Source organism: Tinamus guttatus, unplaced genomic scaffold (assembly GCF_059628265.1).
Source record: "Tinamus guttatus ecotype Peru unplaced genomic scaffold, ASM5962826v1 Tinamus_guttatus_pri_ptg000374l, whole genome shotgun sequence".
NCBI classification, from domain to species: Eukaryota; Metazoa; Chordata; class Aves; order Tinamiformes; family Tinamidae; genus Tinamus; species Tinamus guttatus.
In genome coordinates this window covers 214,603-236,209 of record NW_028288908.1, presented here as the reverse complement: position 1 = coordinate 236,209, position 21,607 = coordinate 214,603, and the positions used below count along the sequence as shown (strand labels likewise).

General features: G+C 38.8%; 1 pseudogene across 1 annotated transcript in view; it reads right to left on the bottom strand.

The window, feature by feature from the left end:
* LOC104566650 (uncharacterized protein KIAA0825-like) overlaps nucleotides 1–21,607 on the bottom strand; it is a 284,921-nt pseudogene that overhangs the window by 220,548 nt on the left and 42,766 nt on the right. Inside the window, exons 8-10 of the transcript XR_015913687.1 lie at nucleotides 7,571–7,693; nucleotides 5,949–6,182; nucleotides 3,523–3,905 (exon numbers count right to left, since the gene is read on the bottom strand). The product of XR_015913687.1 is annotated as an uncharacterized protein KIAA0825-like (transcript). The remainder of the gene's footprint in view (nucleotides 1–3,522; nucleotides 3,906–5,948; nucleotides 6,183–7,570; nucleotides 7,694–21,607) is intronic.

Genomic DNA, 21,607 nt, shown 5'->3' with positions numbered 1-21,607 from the left:
TGCTTTAACCTGGTTAACTGACAGGCCTGTGTGGGTGGATCAGTGGCCCCTAGCAGAGGAAAAGTTGCAAGCCCTGCAAGAATTGGTGTCAGAACAGCTTGTGACTGGGCACATTGAACCCTCTCACAGTCCTTGGAATACCCCTGTATTTGTGATTAAGAAGAAATCTGGCAAATGGTGACTTTTACATGACCTACGACAGGTAAATGCTGCCATGGCCACCATGGGAGCTTTACAGCCCAGCCTTCCTGCACCCTCAATGATCCCTATGGACTGGGATATTGTGGTAATAGACCTGAAGGACTGTTTCTTTACCATTCCATTAGCACCCGAGGATAGGGAAAATTTTGCTTTTACTGTATTACCTATAAACCATTCTGAGCCAGCAGGTGCAGAGTTTTCTAAATCAATGGGGTGTTCACCACATGACTGGGATTCCCCATTCCCCTACAGGCCAAGCCATTGTTGAACGTTTACATGGCACCCTGAAGCGCCTCGTGCAAAAACAAAAAGGGGGAATGCAGGGGGAGTCCCCACAGGCAAGACTAGATAAAGCTGTATATGTGCTTAACTTTCTTTCCTTCCCTAATAACTCTACTCTGTCACCCATTTTTTCGCATTTTTCCTCTTTGACTACAACAGAAAAGGTACCACAGCGGGTACCGGTGCAAGTTCGTGATCTGGTTACTGGCCAATGGTCTGGGCCACATGAGCTCATAACTTGGGGAAGGGGATATGCTTGTGTCTCCACAGAAAGTGGACCGTGATGGGTTCCAGCACGGTGTGTGCGACCTGCGTTGCAGTCGCTGCCCTCCTCATCCTCGGAGGTTATGGAGGAGAAGATTGGCGTCCAGCCCCTCCCTGAAGAACTGGCAGCAACATCTGGGTAACCTTAGCCAACACCATCAATCAATCAAAGCACCGTATGCCTGGCTACCAGTGATCCTCGAAATCCTCTTTCAGGGCTTCAACTGCTGCCTAATATGCTGACAATGGATCAATGAGATCAGAGATCCAGACTCGGGGTGAGGGTAAAGACTACAGTTGCTCTAACTGACAGAGTATGCAAGTTGCAAGTGGATGATGGATGGAAGTAGTTAAATAAGCTGTTTGGCAACTGGGGTTTGTCTGGGTGGTTTGAAGAAGTGAAGAAGTGAAGAAGTAAAGAAGTGAAGAAGTAAAGAAGTAAAGAAGTAAAGAAAGAAGTAATTATTGTAATTGTGTTATTAATGGTACCTTGTTTGATCGGTTTGCTGCAAAGGGCCCTGCAGTAAACCGTTAGTGCCATTTTTGTAGCACAAATACAAAAAGGGGGAATTGTCAGGGATTGCAGCTGGTCTGTGAAATCCCTGGCTCCCTTAGCAGAGAATGTTAACCTTGAGAAGATTAGAATGTAGGGAGTTCACACCAAGACAGCAGACAGTTGTTAACAAGTTTAAGGAGGTTTGGCCACGGAGCAGAAACTGGCCAAGCTAAGAATCATCCAATCATAAATCTGTTACTAGCTACTGTCCTTTGTAGCCCTCACCAATAAGCAGCAGCCACGACGAGGAGAGCTGGGTATAAATAATGTACCTAAAAAACAATAAAGCGTAGTTTGCGTTGCATCTACCCCAGTTGTTTGTGTTTTTGGCCGCCACGACTGCGACAACCCCGCTGGAGGCCAAGATTCGAAATAACCACCCACCCACGCACCCCCCGCCACAAGCGAATCAGATGTTCCAGGGGAGAAGGAAGATTGGGAGCCATACTCTGACTTGTATCCTTGGAAAGAGACTAGGGACATAGTTCAGTATAGGAAACAAGAATGAAGCGACAGCCAAGCTCCAGTGCGAGGGGCGGGGAAGGACCGCTAATTCGCACGTAGGCCCACCAGACTGCTTGCGCCACCCTGCATGGTAGGGTGACTTACCATTTTACAGCCCCATGTGTCCATGGTTTAAACAAAAAACAAAAAAAAAAAAGAGAGAGAGAGATGCAGGAACATCATTGCTCGAAGGCATTGGCTCCGGGGATCACTGCCGCGCAAGCACTGACCATGCTACGCAAACTGGGATGCTGCTAGCAAAATCCAGCAATGCTACAACAACAGCTTTGCCATCATTGTTGGTAGATGTAGACTCGGCTTGGCACACAACCTCACTGCGACAGATATGCTTCTGCTTATGCATGGCCACAGGTGTGAGGAGGCAGGGGCATGTGCTGCATGACTCCAAGCGACCATGCCACATCTATACGTGCCCAGATCCGGACCTTACAGGATCTGACTCATCAATGGAGAGTGGATGATGATGGGAATCTATTCGGACAGTGGATGCGGGGTTGGCCATGGCTACAGAAACTGTTATTAGCTCTGTTATTTCTACTCGCGATATTCATCTGTATTACATGCTATATCCCTTGTGTAATGATGCTGATACGAAGCATGGTTGAAACTGCTATGAAAACGTTATCTGTTTGGGTCCTTTGCTACAATAGATTGACCTTTACAGATCACGGGGTGGCATGTAGAGGAGGTGAAAATTTTTATGATCTGTAAGGTCATAAAAAATCTCCTGGGGGAAGCAGAACACATACCTTGAGACAGAAGGTGTTTGTCCGCCTGGGCTGAGCGATAAGGAGCACGGAGGCGGCTGCTCAGCCAGGTTCACAGGCTACCTCCTCCACAACCAGTTGAGGCCGGCTGCTTGATCGGGCTTGCAGCCAACTTAACCGCAGACGTCCTCTAAACTAGCTTTGGAGGTCAAACACCCAGGAAGTAGGAAGACGATGAGGAAGGCAGGACCCTCAGACTGAGGGCTGGGACCCCCCACTGGTATGCGTGCCTGCGCACCCCAGAGTTGCACAACTGAAGGTGGAGTTTGTCCGCCCCTTCCTTCCCTGGCCTGCCTCCTGGGTCGTACTGACCCTACATGCCAGGATGCACCGGGCATAGAGAGGACAGTGCAGAGAGAGCAGGGGAAGGAGAAACTCCAAACTGAGGCCTACGCTGTCTCCGCGGCAGCCAGTCAGCAACTCACTCTCTCTCTGATCTGCTCCGCTTGAGAGGATGTTCGGGTCCAGTATCCCGCCGGCGGTATTGCCTTGTGAGTAGTTACCCGTGTTTCGTTTCTTCTGCATGTTCTCGCCTGAATAAATGCTTGATGTAGCCATTTTGTTTTGCGTGATTATTTCTGATTCCCGAGCCCATCCGGAACAACCTTCTAGTCAGTATACCCGTTCACATATTCAAAGACATACCAAATAGATTGTTTTCATTTACAGATAATCGTGAAAATGTGCAGTCTCTTAAGTTTATGAACAGTCTAGATTGTTCCCATCAAACAACTGTCATTTACTTTTTAACCACACAATTAACTTGCAAAAGTATATTTAAAAAGCATTAATATCAAGAACTAATCCATTTCACTTAACATGACTATTCATGTAAAAAATTAACACAAAAACAATACCCATAAGCACATCAGCAATCCAGTAAAATAAAGAGCAAACAACAGCAGTTGAAAAATAGCAAATTCTTACCAGTCTGTGATCATTTTTTTTTAGCTTTCAGCAACTGGCTTTCAATCCAGTTTGGTCTGTTTTTCAATGCTCTGTATAACGTTTTGGGTCACCTGTTTAGGACCACTTTTCTGTTTTCCCATAATACTTTCTAAGCACACAGGAACTAAACCAAGTTTTTCTTTGCTCCATCTGTCAAGTGTTGCACCTGGTAAAAGTTCTGCAGTACTTCCATCCTCAAATATCTGACATATAATTACAATCACATTTCAGGCAAGCAGACCAGCTTTCTTCAATTCAACAAAGTTTCTTGACATTTTTCTCTCAGCCAGAAAAACATACAATCACTGTAGGTAACTTGCTGATTACAATAGATACTGCCTGAGCTGCAAGCCTTGTGAAGCCTTTAAAAAAGAAATAAAAGAAGATATGATTAACATTAGCATTCTGGTTCTATCATAGCATGCTTCTGAATGTTGTATGATATTTTCTAACTCTCTTTTGTACCAGAAATGGGTAAAAAGCTTAAGTACTCAACACCGTAGCTACACTTTTATTTGCTTCCTCCATATGAATCCCCCCAAATCTCAACAATAACATGAATTGATAATAGAGAAACTAGAAAATTTAGAACTCAGACTGTGATTCTATTAACAATTAGTCCCACTGTGCACAGTTATTACAGAATAAATGAAAAAGATAACTGCCTGGTATTCTGAGTAGCTTCTAATAAAATGTTAAAGATGCTGGCTTCAAAATTGCCTTTTTTTTTCTTGAGCTTTGAATCAAATCTCTTAGAAAGACTGACAGGAACATAAAGATTATAAATATACTTTTTAATCCTATTTTCAAACCTACAAAACTTCATCTTACAGACTTCCATGTAAGAAGGTTGAACACTCCATATGACTCCTTTTTAATTCCTACAGATATTAAGAGTAACTCTAAAAGTAACTATGGAAAATATGCTGTTGAAAAAACAAGACGTATCTAAAATTAAAACAAAACCAAAAGATTGTAAAATAAAAGTCAGTAGTGTTCTAGGTGTCACATAACCAATTTATCTTTAAAACTAAGCAAGTTAGCCAGCATACTTAACCTCTTAGCTAGTTCTATGAGTTTAGTCTTAGCAATAGCCTAAAATTATCACACAAGTTCTAGTCTAAACTTGATCTGCTTAGTCAGATGGGAGTATGAGTGGAATGAGCATATAGACAGCTGCACGAACATGCATCAAGATGCTGAAAAAAGGGTATATAGAAGGGAAGCATGGATTGAAGCCCAGACATAGTAAAGCAGGCTTGAGCAAAATCTACCAAAACCAAAACTTCATGTCAGAATATATTACAGTAGTATATACTCTATTGAAAATAACTCCGGCAATATTTTGGTGGTAACAAGTCTGTGGTGAAATTTTTGCAAAGTTTAGCATTTTAAAGTGATGAAGTTACTTAGGTAAAGTAGGTTACAAAAGGAAATACCGGAAACCATCTTTACATCCAATCCCCTTCAGAACATCTCCTATCATATATATATTATCTATGTTTCTTTAGTGACTGCCTCAACAATCAAGCATCGGCAAATTCATTACTAGGGTTAGTGTTATTCAAATATAAATTGTTTCATTGTGAAGTTAGGATGAGTTAGGATGATCCAAGTTTGTATCACTGAGGTGAACACAGCATGTCTAAATTTAGGCAGCATCATTAAAAAGATGATTACTGTAGGAAGAATTAGTTACAGACACTAACATAAAGAGCATAGACATTATTTGCTCTGCCTTGAATCCCACAATACTACTATCATGTGGTAAAAACATTTAAGTACTACCAATATTTTTTGGAAAAACTTGTTTATGTGTGCAAGGGTGTAAACCTCAAGAAAGAGGTATTGAATTGTAATGCGGGAAATCCATTTTTTTAAAAAATATTTTTGAAAAGAATTTTTCTTATTGTCAAATTCTAACACTCATGAATCCTACCTGTTCATTTTTTATATGAACTCAGTAAATGTATAACTGTAGAGAAATGCTGTGCTGAGAATCTGCACTGTGCTGGGAATCTGCACCACCTGCGCCTTGCTGATAATGTACTGGGGAGTGTTAGTGAATTGTCCTTGGCCGGCTGGGAATGGGGAGCCATGTGAGAAAGAGTAGCTAGCCGCTTCGGGTAAACAACCTTGCAGAGCTGGGAAAGAGCCTATGCGGCCGGGACATAGCAACCTCCCTAGCAACCAATCGTAGCTAACCTGGATATCCCTCAGATGCTCGTAGGTATAAATATATGCGCACTTCGGCTAATAAACGGAGCAAGACCTAACCTCATATTGAGTCCGTGTCTTGTAATCCGGCTCGGTTCCCGGAAAGGCCTGTGCAGTTGTCCTGCGCTGGTTCCAACATATAACAAACTCTTATGACAAACTTATATAACAGTATTATTTTCACCTACATTTCCCATATTCTTTTTTCTTCATTTCCCGAGGTATATAATTCCATTCCTTCGGAACTGTTTTCAGTAAACTTTCAGGAACTATTTGCTTGTGCCGATACGTTCCATAGCTTTCTGTTGCCTCCCACGAATGTATCAGAGAAATTATCTACTTCACTATACCCTTAACTGAATTAATCAAAGTCATCTTCAAGTATTTGATAATCTCTGGCTCTGTGTTGCCACAACTGGAAACTTCAGAAGAAAAAACATATTAAATATTCAGTAAGTGTATAGACATTTATGTACATCTGTTTCAGAAAGAGGAGTTTTGGAAACCTTACGGAAACAAAAGTAACAAAGTAATAATTCATAATAACTTACTCATGACTGCTGGTCTGTTACAAATCAAAGAAATAGTGCTAAGCAAAACCATGTAGCATGTGCAGCTTAATACAGTACTGGAAAATGGGATAAATGAATTTATTTCCTTCTTCCTTATTTCTCCACACAATATATTTCTCAATGTAACTTACTCAGACTGATGTCTTCCTTTTATGCGAAGTACATTTATTATTTGTTAGACTTCGATGAGACAAGCAGATATACTTATTTATCTCCTTGTCTTCAACAGTACTAATAAAATTGCATTTATTAGCTAACCAATCTGGTTTATTAGAGAGCAACAAAGGAAAATGGATATTTTGGCACCAAAAATGCATAAAAATGTATCACCAGAAACATAGTTTGTTATCAGAGACTGCACATTGAAAATGGAACATTTTAAATGCAGTTACTGACATTAGAATAAGCATTAACCTTCTCCACATTCTTAAAATCACAAAGAATTGACAATTTTCTCCAAGAAGAAAATTAAAAAAAAAAAAAGTACAGTAGAATAGGGGAACATTATGGTGGAGGCCTTAATAGCTTAAGGGAAAGGCAGCTGTAGAGCATAGTACATATCTGAACTATCAATATATTTTCAATGAACCTCAAAAGAAAAGTACTAATGCAGCAGTTGTCAGAGAGGACACAGATTTATTTCAACAGGTTTCCCACTAAGGTCCTTTGCCCTAATTTTTGCTTGTCTGTACTGGTCTGCATTTAGCCATCTTCCTTTTCAGGATGAATCCTGCTTTTCTTTGGCGAGCAGCATTATTCACTGTAATCATGAGGGGAGCTCTCCATCTCCATGGAGAATTAGGATCTGCCTGCCTGATGGCAGCAGAGCCCATCAGAATATTTTTGCCTCAAAGGGAGCCCTTCCTTTTTCTTCCACTCTAATCATTTCCCACTTTAAAACACTGGCAAAAGGCTGGAGCTCTTAACTGCCCACAGGCAAAGAACTTGTATGCATGGATGAGCTACAGAAATTATCTGCTGCAAGCCTGCTGGTAAAACACTTTGGCATAAGGCTGGCAAATCAGACTCCTGGTCTACCACACTGCTTTATAATCTCTATTCTGCAAAACTTACACCATGCCTATAGCATTCTGATAGCTCTAAACACTTCAGTTATAATTTTCAAGTAACATACCATCATTTCATCTAGCTTATTAAGTAAAAATTATATGCAGTACCTGTCTGAAAAGTAATGAGGTTTAACATCAGATTAAAATAAGTATTAATAAACTAAATACCCATCATTTTACATAAGGAATCCCACAGATGCTCCTTTTCCATGTAGGTCTCAAAAGCAATGCCAAGTGATTTGAGTGATAAAATACAGGAAGACAGTACAGTGAAGATTGCTTCAATCAATCAATCAGATGTATTTGCAGTGTTTATAGGATTAAACCTCTTTCAGTAGGAACTCCATGCTGCTTGCCTCTTTGGGCTATGTTCTCAGAGCTTCTTCTATCATTTACTTTTATTCCTCTTCTATTACTGCTCTGCTGGCTCATTTTACTTGTCTCCCATACAGACACACCTCTGCAATGCAATTCTCCAGTCAGGCTTGATAGCTAGAATCTATTGTAACTGTGAAAGTGTCTTCATACTGGTAGAAATTCTATTTTGCTATTTATTTATTCCAAAACAGAATTTAAGATCACCTTTATATCTTGAATGAAATGCAGGTCTTTATCCCACCCATTTCAGTTTAGTAAAATCCAAATATAATATATAATTATATATAATATAATAACATAATATTCCCCATATTAGCTGACACCTATGAATCCATTGAATCTTAAACTTGTGACAAATAATAAAAAAAGGAAATGCGTAACAAACTTTAGGTCATTTGACCTTAGTTATTAATATATCAACAAACGAGTACTCTGTGTATATATCGTTAATCCCAAACTATTTTACTCTCATTCAACCTTCTTTAGAATTTTTTTCTCCCTGAACAATTTCTTTCTGAACATCTGGGAAGAAGCTTCCATTAATGAATCCCTGGGTTAATTGCTTCTGTGAAATCTGTCTACTTGGGTCAAACAGAAAATTAATCACTATCATAATCCCTCCAGCTTTGCTTTTAATAGGTAATATAATAATGCTGGAATCCCGGCATGCTGATAGCCAAAAGTTGATGGGACAATATTGAATTTAGGCTTATGGCTACACTACATTCTTTGTATTACTCCATGTATTGGGATCAATAGTGAACAGGTTCCTTTAAACTTGTTTACTCTTTTCTTTAGCTCATCAGTGGGAAGTGATCAAAAGAAACAGGATATCTGATCAAGGTCCCTTTGCTGTGTCTTCTGGCAAGAACTGTAACAATAGTAAATCAGTAAAGCCCTTCTACCCTTTTACCACATTGGATACACCAGTACAGTATCGATAACAGTTTTGGTCAGACTGGTATATTGAGGAGAAACCACCTTCAAAAACATTTCCAAATCTTATGATGTTCAGCCATAATTATAACATTTTGATTTCATGCAGAAGATAGTAAAACTTTTCTGTTGCTCTAGAGTCTCATACAAGCCTATTTTTAGTCTCACTGCATGATCCAGAAACATCTGGAGGAGAAAGTCATCTCTTCACTATCACACAAACTCCTCCAAGAGACTATTTTTTGCTCTTCAAGTGTGGACAGAGTTGCAGATGAAAATCCCAAGCTCTGTCTCAAAAAAAAAAAAAAAAAAGAAACACAGCCCTGCATTTCCATCTTCCCCAAAACTGTCTTTCTGAACTATGGGATTAACAGTTTTTTTCAGTCTGGGAGGTTGTGTCTCACGATTTCCAAATCCAGTGAGTTATTTCAAGAAAGCATAAAGGTTATTAGCTTCAAGCATCTTAAAAATTTTAAAATTGTTTTACATATTTTACCAATGACAGAAATTCTATATGGAGACAATTTTTTTAGAAAAAAAAACCACTTTATTTTGTAATAACTCATTACTGTGACTAAAAGTTTGCCCGAGTCATAAGCAAGGTCAGCTAGTAAAGCTGCCACTTTGCACTCTCACATTAGGTAAGTTACAGAAAATCAGTGCCATTTACCTTAAGATACTATGGCAGGTAGAGAATTGCTCACAAGAGGAAGAGAATTGAGGTGGATTAAGGAAAAAAAATCATTTCTTTCCACTCCATATCAAGTTGTTTCTCTTGGCAGAAAATCATTTATAGAAATGCAGTCTTAGAAAACTCCTCATATCTATTAGTGTCTAGGGAGTTAGTTGGTACTGCACTGCATTTTTTCTTCCTTACTGGAAATTCCCTCCCCCAACTGATTATGCATTTTAAGTGTTTTTTGAAACAACTCACATTTCTTTGGGTTCAGTTTCATATTTCAGTTTCATACTTATCACAGAACACTTGCAAATGTCACTATCACTACCAGTTCTTGTTTCCAAGTTTTAGCAAGGGCTAGGATATCATCTAGGTGCAACTATACAGGCAATATGATAGCCTTTTCTGTTAGTTTCTCAAAGATGCATTGTACAAGCCATAAATATTTGGTTAAGCTGCCAAAGACCCTGTCCTGCTCTGAAAACAGTTTTATTCCAGTCTACTTCCATGTGACAGTATTCTGTTTTAAAGATGAATGTAGAATATGCAGTTAAATCTCTTGTGTATTCATTGTAATAAATAAGAATTCTTTAAAGGGACTTAATTTCACTTTCTATTATCCAAAATGAATCTGGTGCTATCATCTCTTAAACAAAAGTGGACTAAGGACTGAATGAACGCCTTGGATGTGCCTTACTGATGATTTCTCCATGATCTCCTTCTTATCTACTATTGGTTAATGGTGAGTTGGCTGTTGACCGAATAGGTTGGTTCTCCTTAGCATTGATCTTGTGCTGGGCCAGTGTAGTTCAGTACAGCTACTACTTTTTGCTTTATTATGTGAAGTATAGTTCCTGGGAAAAAAAGTCTCTAAAATGAGAAGCCATAGATTGTTCTGCAGGCATGGTGCACATTTAGAGCAAGTCTGTGTTCCGGATGGGCTCAGGATTCGGCAATAATCAGCCAGAATGAGGTGACTACATCGAGCATTTATTCAGGTGAAAGCACATAAAAGAAGCAAAGTATGGATAACTACTCACGAGGTGATACCTGCCGATCTGGACCCGAAGATCCTCTCGAGCTGGCAGACCAGAGAGAGAGAGAGTTGCTGACCGGCTGCCACAGAGACAGCGTAGGCCTCAGAGTTAGGAGTTTCTTCTCTCCCCTCCCCCCGCGCTCTCTCCTCACTGTCCACTTTTATGCCCGGTGCATCCAGGCACGTAGGGTCAGTACGACCCAGGAGGCAGGCCAGGGGGGCAGACAAATTCCGCCTCTAGTTGCACAACTCTCCCCCGCTGGGTGCGCAGGCATGCATCCCAGTCAGGGGTCCCAGCCCTCAATTCGAGGGTCCTGCCTTCCTCCTCTTCTTCCTCATTTCCAGGTGTTTGACCTCCAAAGCTAGTTTGGAGGACGTCTGCGGTTAAGTTGGCTAAAAGCTCAGCCGAGCGTCCGGCTTCAACAGGTTTCCGGGGGGGCTGCCTGTGAACCGGGCTGAGCAGCTGCATCCCTGCTCTTTATCACTTAGCCTAGGCAGGCAAACACCTTCTTTCTCAAGGTCTGGCCTCTGCTTCTCACAGGAGATTTTTATGACTCTACAGATCACAGAAATTTCCATCTCCAATACAGTCTGGCAGAAATCCTTTTTCACCCTTCCTTTTTCTAAATCAGCATCTGCTGGATTCAATAACTCATATTATGCAAGAACACTTTTCTTTATTCTTCCAATATTTATTGCTTGTCAGAATAATCCCTTTCTGTTTCATATTCATGAATGATAAAGTAATTCTGATAAAAATATCCCTCAAGAAAACTGTGAAACTGTTTATTTTGTCAGAAAGTTAACTAAATATTTGCTATCTTCATTATTTCTTCCTGCAGCATGGAAAAAAAAGGTCTGCAGATCTTTCCCTTACTCAGGAATACATCTCAGAAGAAAATTATTAAATGCTGGACATATAGGAAACAACTCCAGGCATTTATTACACTACAACTAAATGTAACTCAGTACACCTAGGCTATCTAGACTTCCAGTCTTCCAGTTTAAGTTACAGAGATATGAATATTTCCTTTTTTTTTTTTCCTTTAAATGTGTTTTCCCCAGTTGCTTCACTCACATCAGACAAATAAGCAGTTCAGTTCGGGATCAACTGTACTACTTTTTGTTTGCTCTAATAACTTTATATTTGATTATTTTACTTTTTCTGTACATTTCATGTTGTACATAAATTGACAAAATTCCTAATTCTGTCATCTCTCGTGACAGACTTAAACAAAAACTTTGAGGTGAGAGGTATGTCCGAAGTTTGTCGCTTAAAGTTTAAATCTTTTCTACTTCTGAACCTAAAAGACAGACTACTTAAGCACTTGTTATTTTTTATCCTGGTTAACTTCAATTTTATCATGTTAATTTTGTGAGTTCATTCTCTTCAAACTACCAGCATTTGCTTGAACTACTTCCCTTTTCCTATTGTTTCCAAAATAGTTACTTTGAACTACTCTTCCTACTATTAACAATTTAAGTTTGTAAACTAAATCTGTATCTCATACAAAAATATAATTAAATGATTTTGAAAACCTTGCATTTCATAAATATATGCTATAGAACTAGCCTTATTGGACTCACGGCAAGTTCATGATTAATCTTCATGTTTAACCATTACTATATTCCTTTAGTGCACTGCTATCAAAAATATTCCATGGTATCCCTTAACGGGCTTTTTTCTGGTCTTTGATCTGATATTCACCATGAGACAATATGAGAACCATTAAATAGAGAACAATAAAATTAAATGCGCTTGTATGATACCTGCTATAGGTATCCCAAAGTTTTGCCATAATACAAATAATCACAATTGCTAAGTAAAACCCATCTGTATATAAGTAGTCTTTTAAAAAGAACTCATACCTACTGGCCTTATTTTGAAACGGAGAAGAACTGATTGTAAAATAAAGAAAAATGTAAGCAGGCTTTTCCTATTTAAAAAATTCTTATAATCTAGAAATAAATACTGGGCTTAAATAGTGGGCTGTTTTGTTATCACTAGGGCAAATCACTCAAAACCTACAATGAACTCTTTCTGTTTTTACACAGAATTTTATGCATTACAAAATTTTACTGTTAATGGGTACAGGATTATGAATTACTGGAAGTGTTTTATCCTGCTGAACAGAAGAATCCCAAACTGTCATTCCTATTACTAAGTATAGCTTATTAGTGCATTTTTTTCTTGTACTATAATATAAAACAGCTCACATCATCAAAAAAAATTTAGCTCATCTAGCACAAGCAAAGCTGCATATAGGCAAATGCTGCTTGATAAATGTATGTTTGATCTATAATATATAGTTTTTCATATTATTTAAAGTTTCATTTTCTACCAAATTAATGATGTAAAGAATACAATTACTTTACTATTAGCCAATTAATCCCATCAGAATCAATCTTAAAAACAGATCATTGAAAGTTTCAACTTTATATAAAGTAAAAATGCATTCATATCAATGTATCACCACCTCTCTAAATAGCATAATTTTTAACTCAAAGTAGCATGTAATTCCCTGAAGCTCAAGAGGTGGGTCAGTCAATAGATTAATATACTCTGTCACTTCATTCATTTGATAATTTAAGCAGCAGTGAAATTCAATGCTGGATAACACTAGGGTAAGAATATGACCCTGATCAAACATTTGTCAGTCTTTGTAAAAGATGACAGGTGAGTGAATGAATGCAGTGCAGCTCTCAGTAAGATGCATGACAGAAGTTGAAGCAATGTTGTACCCCTGACAAATGTTAGGCCACTTTAAAATGACAGAATTAAATTATTTAATACTATGCGGAGCTAATAGTTTGTTTGCTAAGTAGTAGGGATTCCTTTGCTAAAGATAGAAACAGAGACTCTCGTTCAATATGGCTAAAAAAAATAATTATGTCAAACAGCCAAGTATACCATAAAGTTTTCCACAATCTTGTCACTTCATTTGGAAATTATTAAAGATATGTTAATAACATTGTTTCAAACACAAGGTTAGCAGAATTTAAAAAAACACTTGTAGAACCTGTTTTATTGTTGTTCTTTCATAATGACATTAAATTTAAAGGTATTAACATGAGAAAGCACAAAAAAGTACTTTGAGAATACGCCCAGCAACAAACACATAATTAACTTAAGCAAAGCCTCTATAAAACTTTTCAGTGTTGAAACATGATTTTGATAGTGATCCTTTAGATTTTTTTAAAGCGTGGATTAATGTTCTACGCAAAGCAAAGCCACAGTATCAAAGCTCTGTTAAGCTCAAATTCATTTGGACTGTTTCGCACTTTTAAGAGCACACATTAAACTGTTGCCTGTTTTTGAACTACGAATGCTCACAGACTGACTGCAAAGTTTTCTCATTAAAAAGTGAAAAATCTTTCTTTTTTCCTATTCGAGAAGTGCCCTACTGCTAACTGAATGGCTATTGATACCCAATACTGGTTGACAGACTTGCCTCAAAACTTAAGTATTAAAAATGAATTTGTGTTTCTCACTGATACCCTTACAGGAATAAATAGTATAAATACTTACTTGAACTTCTCAATAAGATTCTCACTAGGAGACAATCATGATGCAGCAATGTTTCCAAAAGCAAGTTCAATTACAGTATGGTTGGGATAAGAGCAGTTTCAGCTGACCCAGGGATGCCATTTCTCTGACTGATGGAGTTCTTTCAAAATGTAAGATAAAGAGAGAATAATATAGTTAATTTATCTATGAAATTAATATCCTTAAAGTGCAGATGTAATGCTAACTCCTTTAAAGTCAATTCCCCCCAGATTACTCTGAAAATGCTTTCATGCTTGCTTACTTTAAGGCACCTTAGGGAAGGAATTACATTTAATCTCAACTAGCTAAAAGCAAATTAACATTTAGTAGCCTGCCAAAGTTAAAACTGATATAAAGTAACCTCACATCTTTCACACAGCCATGTTGTTCTATGAGGCAAAAAGGGTTTGTCTGTGCCTGAATAAATCTGAAGATATTATTTTTCAGTTCACTGTTACATTGTTTGGCAAGACCTCTGAAATATCCGGAATGAAGTATCTGAAGCTGATAAATAACAGAAGAGGGAGAATTCTCCAAGATACTTCAAGAAGTGCATAAGAATTCCTACATGTCCTGAAAAATCCACCTGAAACACTAGATTCTTTGGGACACTCCTTGCCTGCAGTGAGGCATGATAAAGTGTATGGACTCATTACTTTCTAAGGAAATAGTTTGTCCTTTGTTTTCTGTTTCCATGTTTTGCAAAAGATTAGGTTTTCAAACAGAAATACCCATCCCAGGGCTTCCTCTGAGCTCGGTCAATCACCCAACAGCAGGACTCAAACAGGAATAATCAAAATGACGATTAATTTTTATTTCAATTTAACAAAACCTTTTTGAGCTCTGTAAGAAGTCTCTTTTTGATTGGTGTTCTCTGAGAAGCTCTACATCTCCCCCAATCGCTTCTCTCACTGTGCATTTGCCTTCTCATATCCCCGGGACACAAAAGGGTGCAGAGTCCCCCCAAAGTTACCTCTCTGCAGGAACATGCATGAGATATAAGTCCGTGGCTGATGGCAAAGTAGAGACTGTTCCTCTGTACACCACAGTGTCCCGCTCCTGTTGCTCCTATAGTTGTGGAGTAGAAGATCTACAAGCTGCCCTTATGTTAATACATGTTTCCCAAGCCACTAACACAGAAGGGAGTCAGTCCCATATCGAAGCAGTGGGACAGGGGATGGTATTCAACAGTGCGCTCAGAAAATGCAGTCTTTTCCCCCAGGAAAAGGGATCCCCTCAATTTTAATCTAAATCCAATGGACTTCTAAAATCAGCTCTTTAGATACTGTCTGCAAGGATCCTGCAAGGAAAGATGGAGAAACATTTTTTTTTCCCAGAGACCAAATGACGACAGGTTATATCTCATCCACAGTATTAACATCTCCATATCTCATCTTTGAGGGGGAGAAGGTAAGGATGAAAGAAATAGCTCTGGTAAAATGGCTTGGCATTGCTCTTCCTTCTACTGCCACTCAGAAAGCCATAAGAAGTCTGGCATCGATTTAGGAATAAGGTAAATGTTGCACCTCGTGAAGAAACGGACTCAGTCTGGGGTGCAGAGTGAGACAACTTTATTTTCAAACCAACCTCTTTTTATACTTTCTTAACACAAGTGTTGCAAAGCTTACAACCAATCAGCATCTTGCCACCTCTGCGGTTGTCCTGGCTTTGTTTCTTTTCTTCTGACAAGACATTCCTCACAAGGGGCAGGGGGAGGTGTTTTGCAGTCCTCCTCCTTTTTCGGCTCTGTCCCCCATCTGCTGAGAAGACTGACATCCTTGCGGTTAACTATCTGCTAACAAGGTACTATTGTCTTCGAACGAGCCTCCACATCTCACCCTTCTTTATTTGTTTTTGGTTGAACAGGCATGACTTAATTAAATGATCAATCAATTGTTAAACACATAATAAGAAACAAAGTAGACATGCTAACAATAAACAAAATATGCCAATCATCAACAGGCTGTCCTACTAGACAGGTTACAAACCTATTTCCTGGACTAGGTAATATAACATGTCCTGTCCCATTTGATTGTCCAGAATTACCCATATGTAGGTTTTAGCTTGGGACGGTATCCACTGCGGTGTGGGTGATGTCACGGTGGTGCAGATGATGGTGATGGCTGTGATAAGAAAGGCTTAATCCATCAAGCAGGTACCCATCTTGGCCCTGAGCCTGTAGAAACACAAGCATATCCTCTACCCCAGGTTATTAAAGAAAAAGGCCCTTCCCACTGATTTGTCTGTGGGTTTTTGACGAGAACCTGGGCTTTATCCTGAACTTTGTGTTGTCTGTGTGAATCAAAATGTTGGTATATAGGGGGTCCCTCTTCTGTCCAGCGATTTAAAAAATTCAACACATAGCAAGCTTTTGCTATGCATTCCTGTGGGGATAACCCTACATTCCCCTTTTTTTGTTTTTGTAACATATTCTTAAGGGTGCCATGTGTACGCTCAATAATCGTTTAGCCTGTGGGTGAATGGGGGATACCTGTGATGTGTTTGATTCCCCATTGTTGAAAGAATATTTGCATTTTTTGTGCTATATAGACTGGACCATTGTCAGTTTTTATAGTTTTTGGCACTCCCAACATTGCAAAGGCCATAATAAAGTGTCGACATATGTCTTTGGCCTTCTCACCTGTATATACAGAAGCATAGATACAGGATGAGAAGGTATCAACAGAAACATGCACGTATTTAAATCTGCCAAATTCAGGGATATGCGTTACATCTGATTGCCAAATTTCAAGCGCAGAAAGACCACGAGGGTTTACTCCAATGGATGGTGCTGGTAAAATGCGTTGGCAGTCTGGGCATGACTGTATGATTTGTCTAGCTTGTTCCTGAGTCAATTGGAACAACCTCCGTAAAGCTTTTGCATTTTGGTGATAAAAGTCATGCGACAAACATGCTTGTGCAAAGCAATCCGGTAGAACTACAGCTCCTGCAAGGTTGTCTGCTTGAGCATTACCTTCACTAATAGGTCCAGGCAGCGAGGTGTGCGAGCGTACATGTTGGATAAAGTACGGATAAATCCTTCTGTTTAATAGCCATCTGAGCTTCCAGAGAAGCGCAAAGAGGGTCTCGTTTGAAACCTCTTTTAAAAAGGAGTGTTCTAACCTAGAGACTAACCCTGCGACATAGGCAGAGTCTGTTATAATGTTAACTGCAGAGGGCCATCGCGTAAAGACACGGACGACTGCAGATAATTCCACTATTTGCGGTGAGCCTGTGACAACATGTACGTCGCTCTCCCAGTGCCCTTCATCATTTCTCCAGACTACAACTGCATGACCTGTCCTATCTGAGCCGTCAGTAAATACTGCAAGAGCATCAGGTATTGGCGTAAAGCTCAAATGGGAAACAGATAATAGAGAAATAGAGTTAAAAGACTGTATGATTTTATGTCCTGGAAAGTGAATACTTATCTGTCCTGGATAATCTGCCAAGGCACACTGAAAAACAAAAGTCTGGTGAGTCAAAAAGGTTAATTGTTTTGTACTTAGTGGTAAATAAATGGCTCTGTGCCATATAGAAAAATCAAATGCTCTCTTCCTTTTTGAATAACCATCGCAATCATATCAATAGCGGTGGTGACAGTTTTGCCAAAATTATGAGGCAGAAACACCCATTCTAAGATTATTAATGAACATGTGTCCTGTGGTATCCATTGTGCTAATAGGCCATAATGTTGGAAGCTAGAATTAAAAAAAATAATAATAATATAATAATTCTGCTTTCGTCTGTGAATAGAGTGGTTAATTTGTCCACAACTTTGCCAACTGAAGCTTGCGCGAGAGGGGTAAACTTTCTTGAGGATGTCAAACTCGTGTCTCCCTCTAAAAGCTTAAATAGAGGATGTAATTCTTCTGTGGAAATCCCTAGGGAGGGACGGATCCAAAGAATAGTTCCCAAAAGTTTTTGAAGATCATTCAAAGTCTTTATGTCTGTCTTTAGGGTCAATGATTGTGGTCAAATTTGATGATCAGAAATTCTCCATCCTAAATATCGCCAAGGCGGACTTTCCTGTACTTTATCTTCTGCAATTTTTAATCCTGCAGCCGATGCTGCTCGCGTAATCTGATGCAGAGCCGCTTCTGCTGTTTCCTTTTGCTCTGCAGCAATCAATATGCTGTCCATATAGTGATAGATGAGGACGTTATGGAAATACTTGCGTATTGGGCTTAAAACTGCTGCCACAAATTGTTGACATAATGTAGGACTATTTTTCATGCCTTGTGGCAGAACTCTCCAATGGTATCTGCTATGCGGTTCCATAGCATTGATGGAAGGTACAGAAAATGCAAATCGAGGTGCATCTTGCAGTGTAAGTGGAATGGTAAAGAAACAGTCTTTCAAATCAATTACTATCAAAGTCCATGTTTGAGGTAACATTGCTGGAGAAGGGAGTCCAGGCTGTAAGGCTCCCATATCTTCGATGACTTCATTAATTTTTCTAAAGTCAGGTAACAGTCTCCAGGAATTATTTTTCTTTTGAATTACAAAAACTGGTGTGTTCCATGGGCTTGTAGTAGGAACTATATGACCAGCTTGCAATTGTTCATCTACTAACTTGTGTAATTGCAGCAGTTTATTTTGTGGAAGGGGCCACTGGTCTACCCACACCAGCTTGTCCGTTTTCCAAATCATGGGTGGGACCTGCTGCTGGATAGTGGTCCCTAAGAAAAATCCGTGCTTAACTGCATGCCCCATTGATTCAAACAGTCTCTCCCCCACAAGGTGATGGATCCAGGCAATATAAATGGCCTAATTGTTGACGTTCTTCCTTCTGGGCCAATAATATTTATCAATCTTTTGCTTTGCATTGGGGTACTCTGCCCACCAATTCCTGAAAGTGATGTATGTGCATTAATTAGGGGTAAACTGCTTGGCCATTGCGAGGCAACGATGATTGTAATGTCCGCTTCGCTATCTAAAATTCCTTGCACATTAAACTTTATCAGTCCTGCTTGTAAGGTACAGGATATCTGCGGGCAATTCATAGTTATCTTTTGAGTCCAGAAAATCTCATGCCCTGTGGACCCAAAAGTTTGCAGCATTCGGTGTCTGTGGTAAAAAGTATACTAATTGTGCTATTCGGCTTCCCGCTGGCACAGTACAGGGTTGTATCGGAGTCCATACCATTATCTTAATTTCTCCTTTGAAATCTGCATTGATAACTCCAGGTAACACAAACAGCCCTTGTCCAATTAACAACGCTGCCATTCCTCGCCCCAGGGGACCGTGGACACCAGTTGGAATTAGCACAACTGATGTATCAGTAATTAGCACTTCTATTGTGGTGGCCAGGTCCACCCCGGCACGGCACTGCCGCCTGTGCTGGCCCACAGATGGCGGCTGCTTCCCGGGGGGGCCACTCCGAGAGGTGATTTGCTGAGCCTCCACAGGTAAAGAGCTAGAATATCTTTCACGGTTTGAGTTTTATTCCCCAGCTATTATTTCTGGGGAATATTCAGTGTTTTTGTTCTGTAGAGTAGAGAGGAAATCTTCAGCCTTTTGTAAAGGTCCCTATATTTGAGTTTTCCCACTGGGATGAAAAATGGCACAATAGACAAATAATTCCTTAATCAACAAAAGAATCAATGAAAAATGATTTGTTGCTTTATATGAAAGTTTACCAATAGCAATTTAGAAAGTCAAATCTCTGACTTAAACAAAGTTATTTGCATTTGAATATACAAATATATTTTTTTCCAAGTGCCAACTATTGATTTTATTACAGAAGGTTATGCCAGTGATGTTGTAAGTTAACGATGTATTCTAAAACTTGCTACGATGATACATAAAAACATACTTTCCCCTCAAATTTAAATTTTTCCTGATGTGAAATTTTGCAAAGGAATGTTTTTATGGTTGTTGTATGTATTATTTTGTTTTTCTTTAGACATTTTAACAGGAGGTTTTCAAAATTGGGCTGTGGGTAAAATTCTTTGAAAACCCAATTCTTCATTATCAACTGACATTTAAGACAATTTTATATTTATATAAGATTTTGAGGGTCCTTAAATTTCACTTGATGTTTAGTCATTATATTTATTCATTTGGCTACAAGTTTCTGCAACAATAGTTGCTAACACTGAAAGTTTATGCACTGCATATGTAAACTTTATGCACATAAATTTTACGTGCATCAGTATAAAAACTACACATGCACCAATGCATAAACTCTACAGGCATAAAGTTTCTCTGCCAGTACACACATAACACCTTCATTATCAGTTAGAGTCTCCTTCATCAGGAGATACATTTTCCTCTCAGACTAGAGAAGGATTTATATGCATCTGCACATAATTTTTATGTGCCATTTATATGCAGCCACTGGAACAGAACTAAAATGGGTTTGTGTGGTTGTTCCAATGGAAGGAAACTTCTCTGCTACAATCCACATTTCTGGGACCACCTGACTGCCGAGCGTGCCACAAGCTGCCTCTGCACATAGGCACAAAACAAACCACACAACTGAGAAACAACTCCACAAAAACATCGATTTCATGAAGGCCGCTATATAGATAGCATTGCTAATACAAGCCTACAATGCCTGGAAATGAAAATGTAACCTCTAGCTTAGTCCTTCACATATATATTTCCATTACGAAAAAAAAAAAAAAAAAAAAAGATCCTGCAGGGTATCCTAGAGGCGTATCCTAGAGGCAAACTAAAAATAGCAAAAGCTTCCACAACTTCCTTTCCCATCAGCATCTTTATATCACATTATTATGCCAAAATTTCAATGTTAAGAAACTGCTCCTTGGCACACACCTTGGCATTTGGCATTGTAACAGTGAGGTAAAATTGCCTATCCCCTCCCAGGCATTAAGTGCCATGAGAATTCATGCACATCTTTTTAGGTAATTCCCAATAGTGTAGGAATGTTTTGACAATGCCATTTTCCTGTAGGAGTACATACTACATTATAATAGTATTTATGATAAAAAGTATACATTTAAATCATGAGAGAACTTGCAACTAAAATAACATTTCCATATTTAAAATCTACAGTACAAACCACCTTTAAGTATTAAAACCTCTTAAGAATCTAAAGCATTATTTAATAGAATAAATGTTCAAGGCTAGTTATAAATCCTGAAACTCTAATCTATGTCAAGACATGATTAGTAATTAGCAATTGAAGTTTAAATTCAAACTGGTACTAGTACCAAGATCAATAGATTTAGGGATCTGGAGTAGATCAAACTCAACATTTGTATGTGTAACGTTTGTAAATTCAACATTTCACTAATTCAGTTTCAGAGCCAGTTTGACTGTATTAATCTCCTTGTTTAAATTCTACATGTTCTCAAGTCTAATAAGGTCATTCGATGCCTTCAAAATGCAAGAAAAGGGACAAGCTTGGTCAATTAGATTTATGAAGGATAATATTTTAAGTGGTTTTATAAATAAATGCCATTTTTAGAATATTTGAGTTGAAATAAAACTCGTCTGTCATTGACCAGATGGGAAGTTATCATGTTGTAATATACACCAGTTCTTGGCTCTTTAAGCCTCTTGCAAATTGAAATGTACAATAGTGTGACTCACTCAGAGGAAAAATAAAATATAGCAGACATTCCCTACAGTCATGAAGCTAGCACCGATAAATGCACT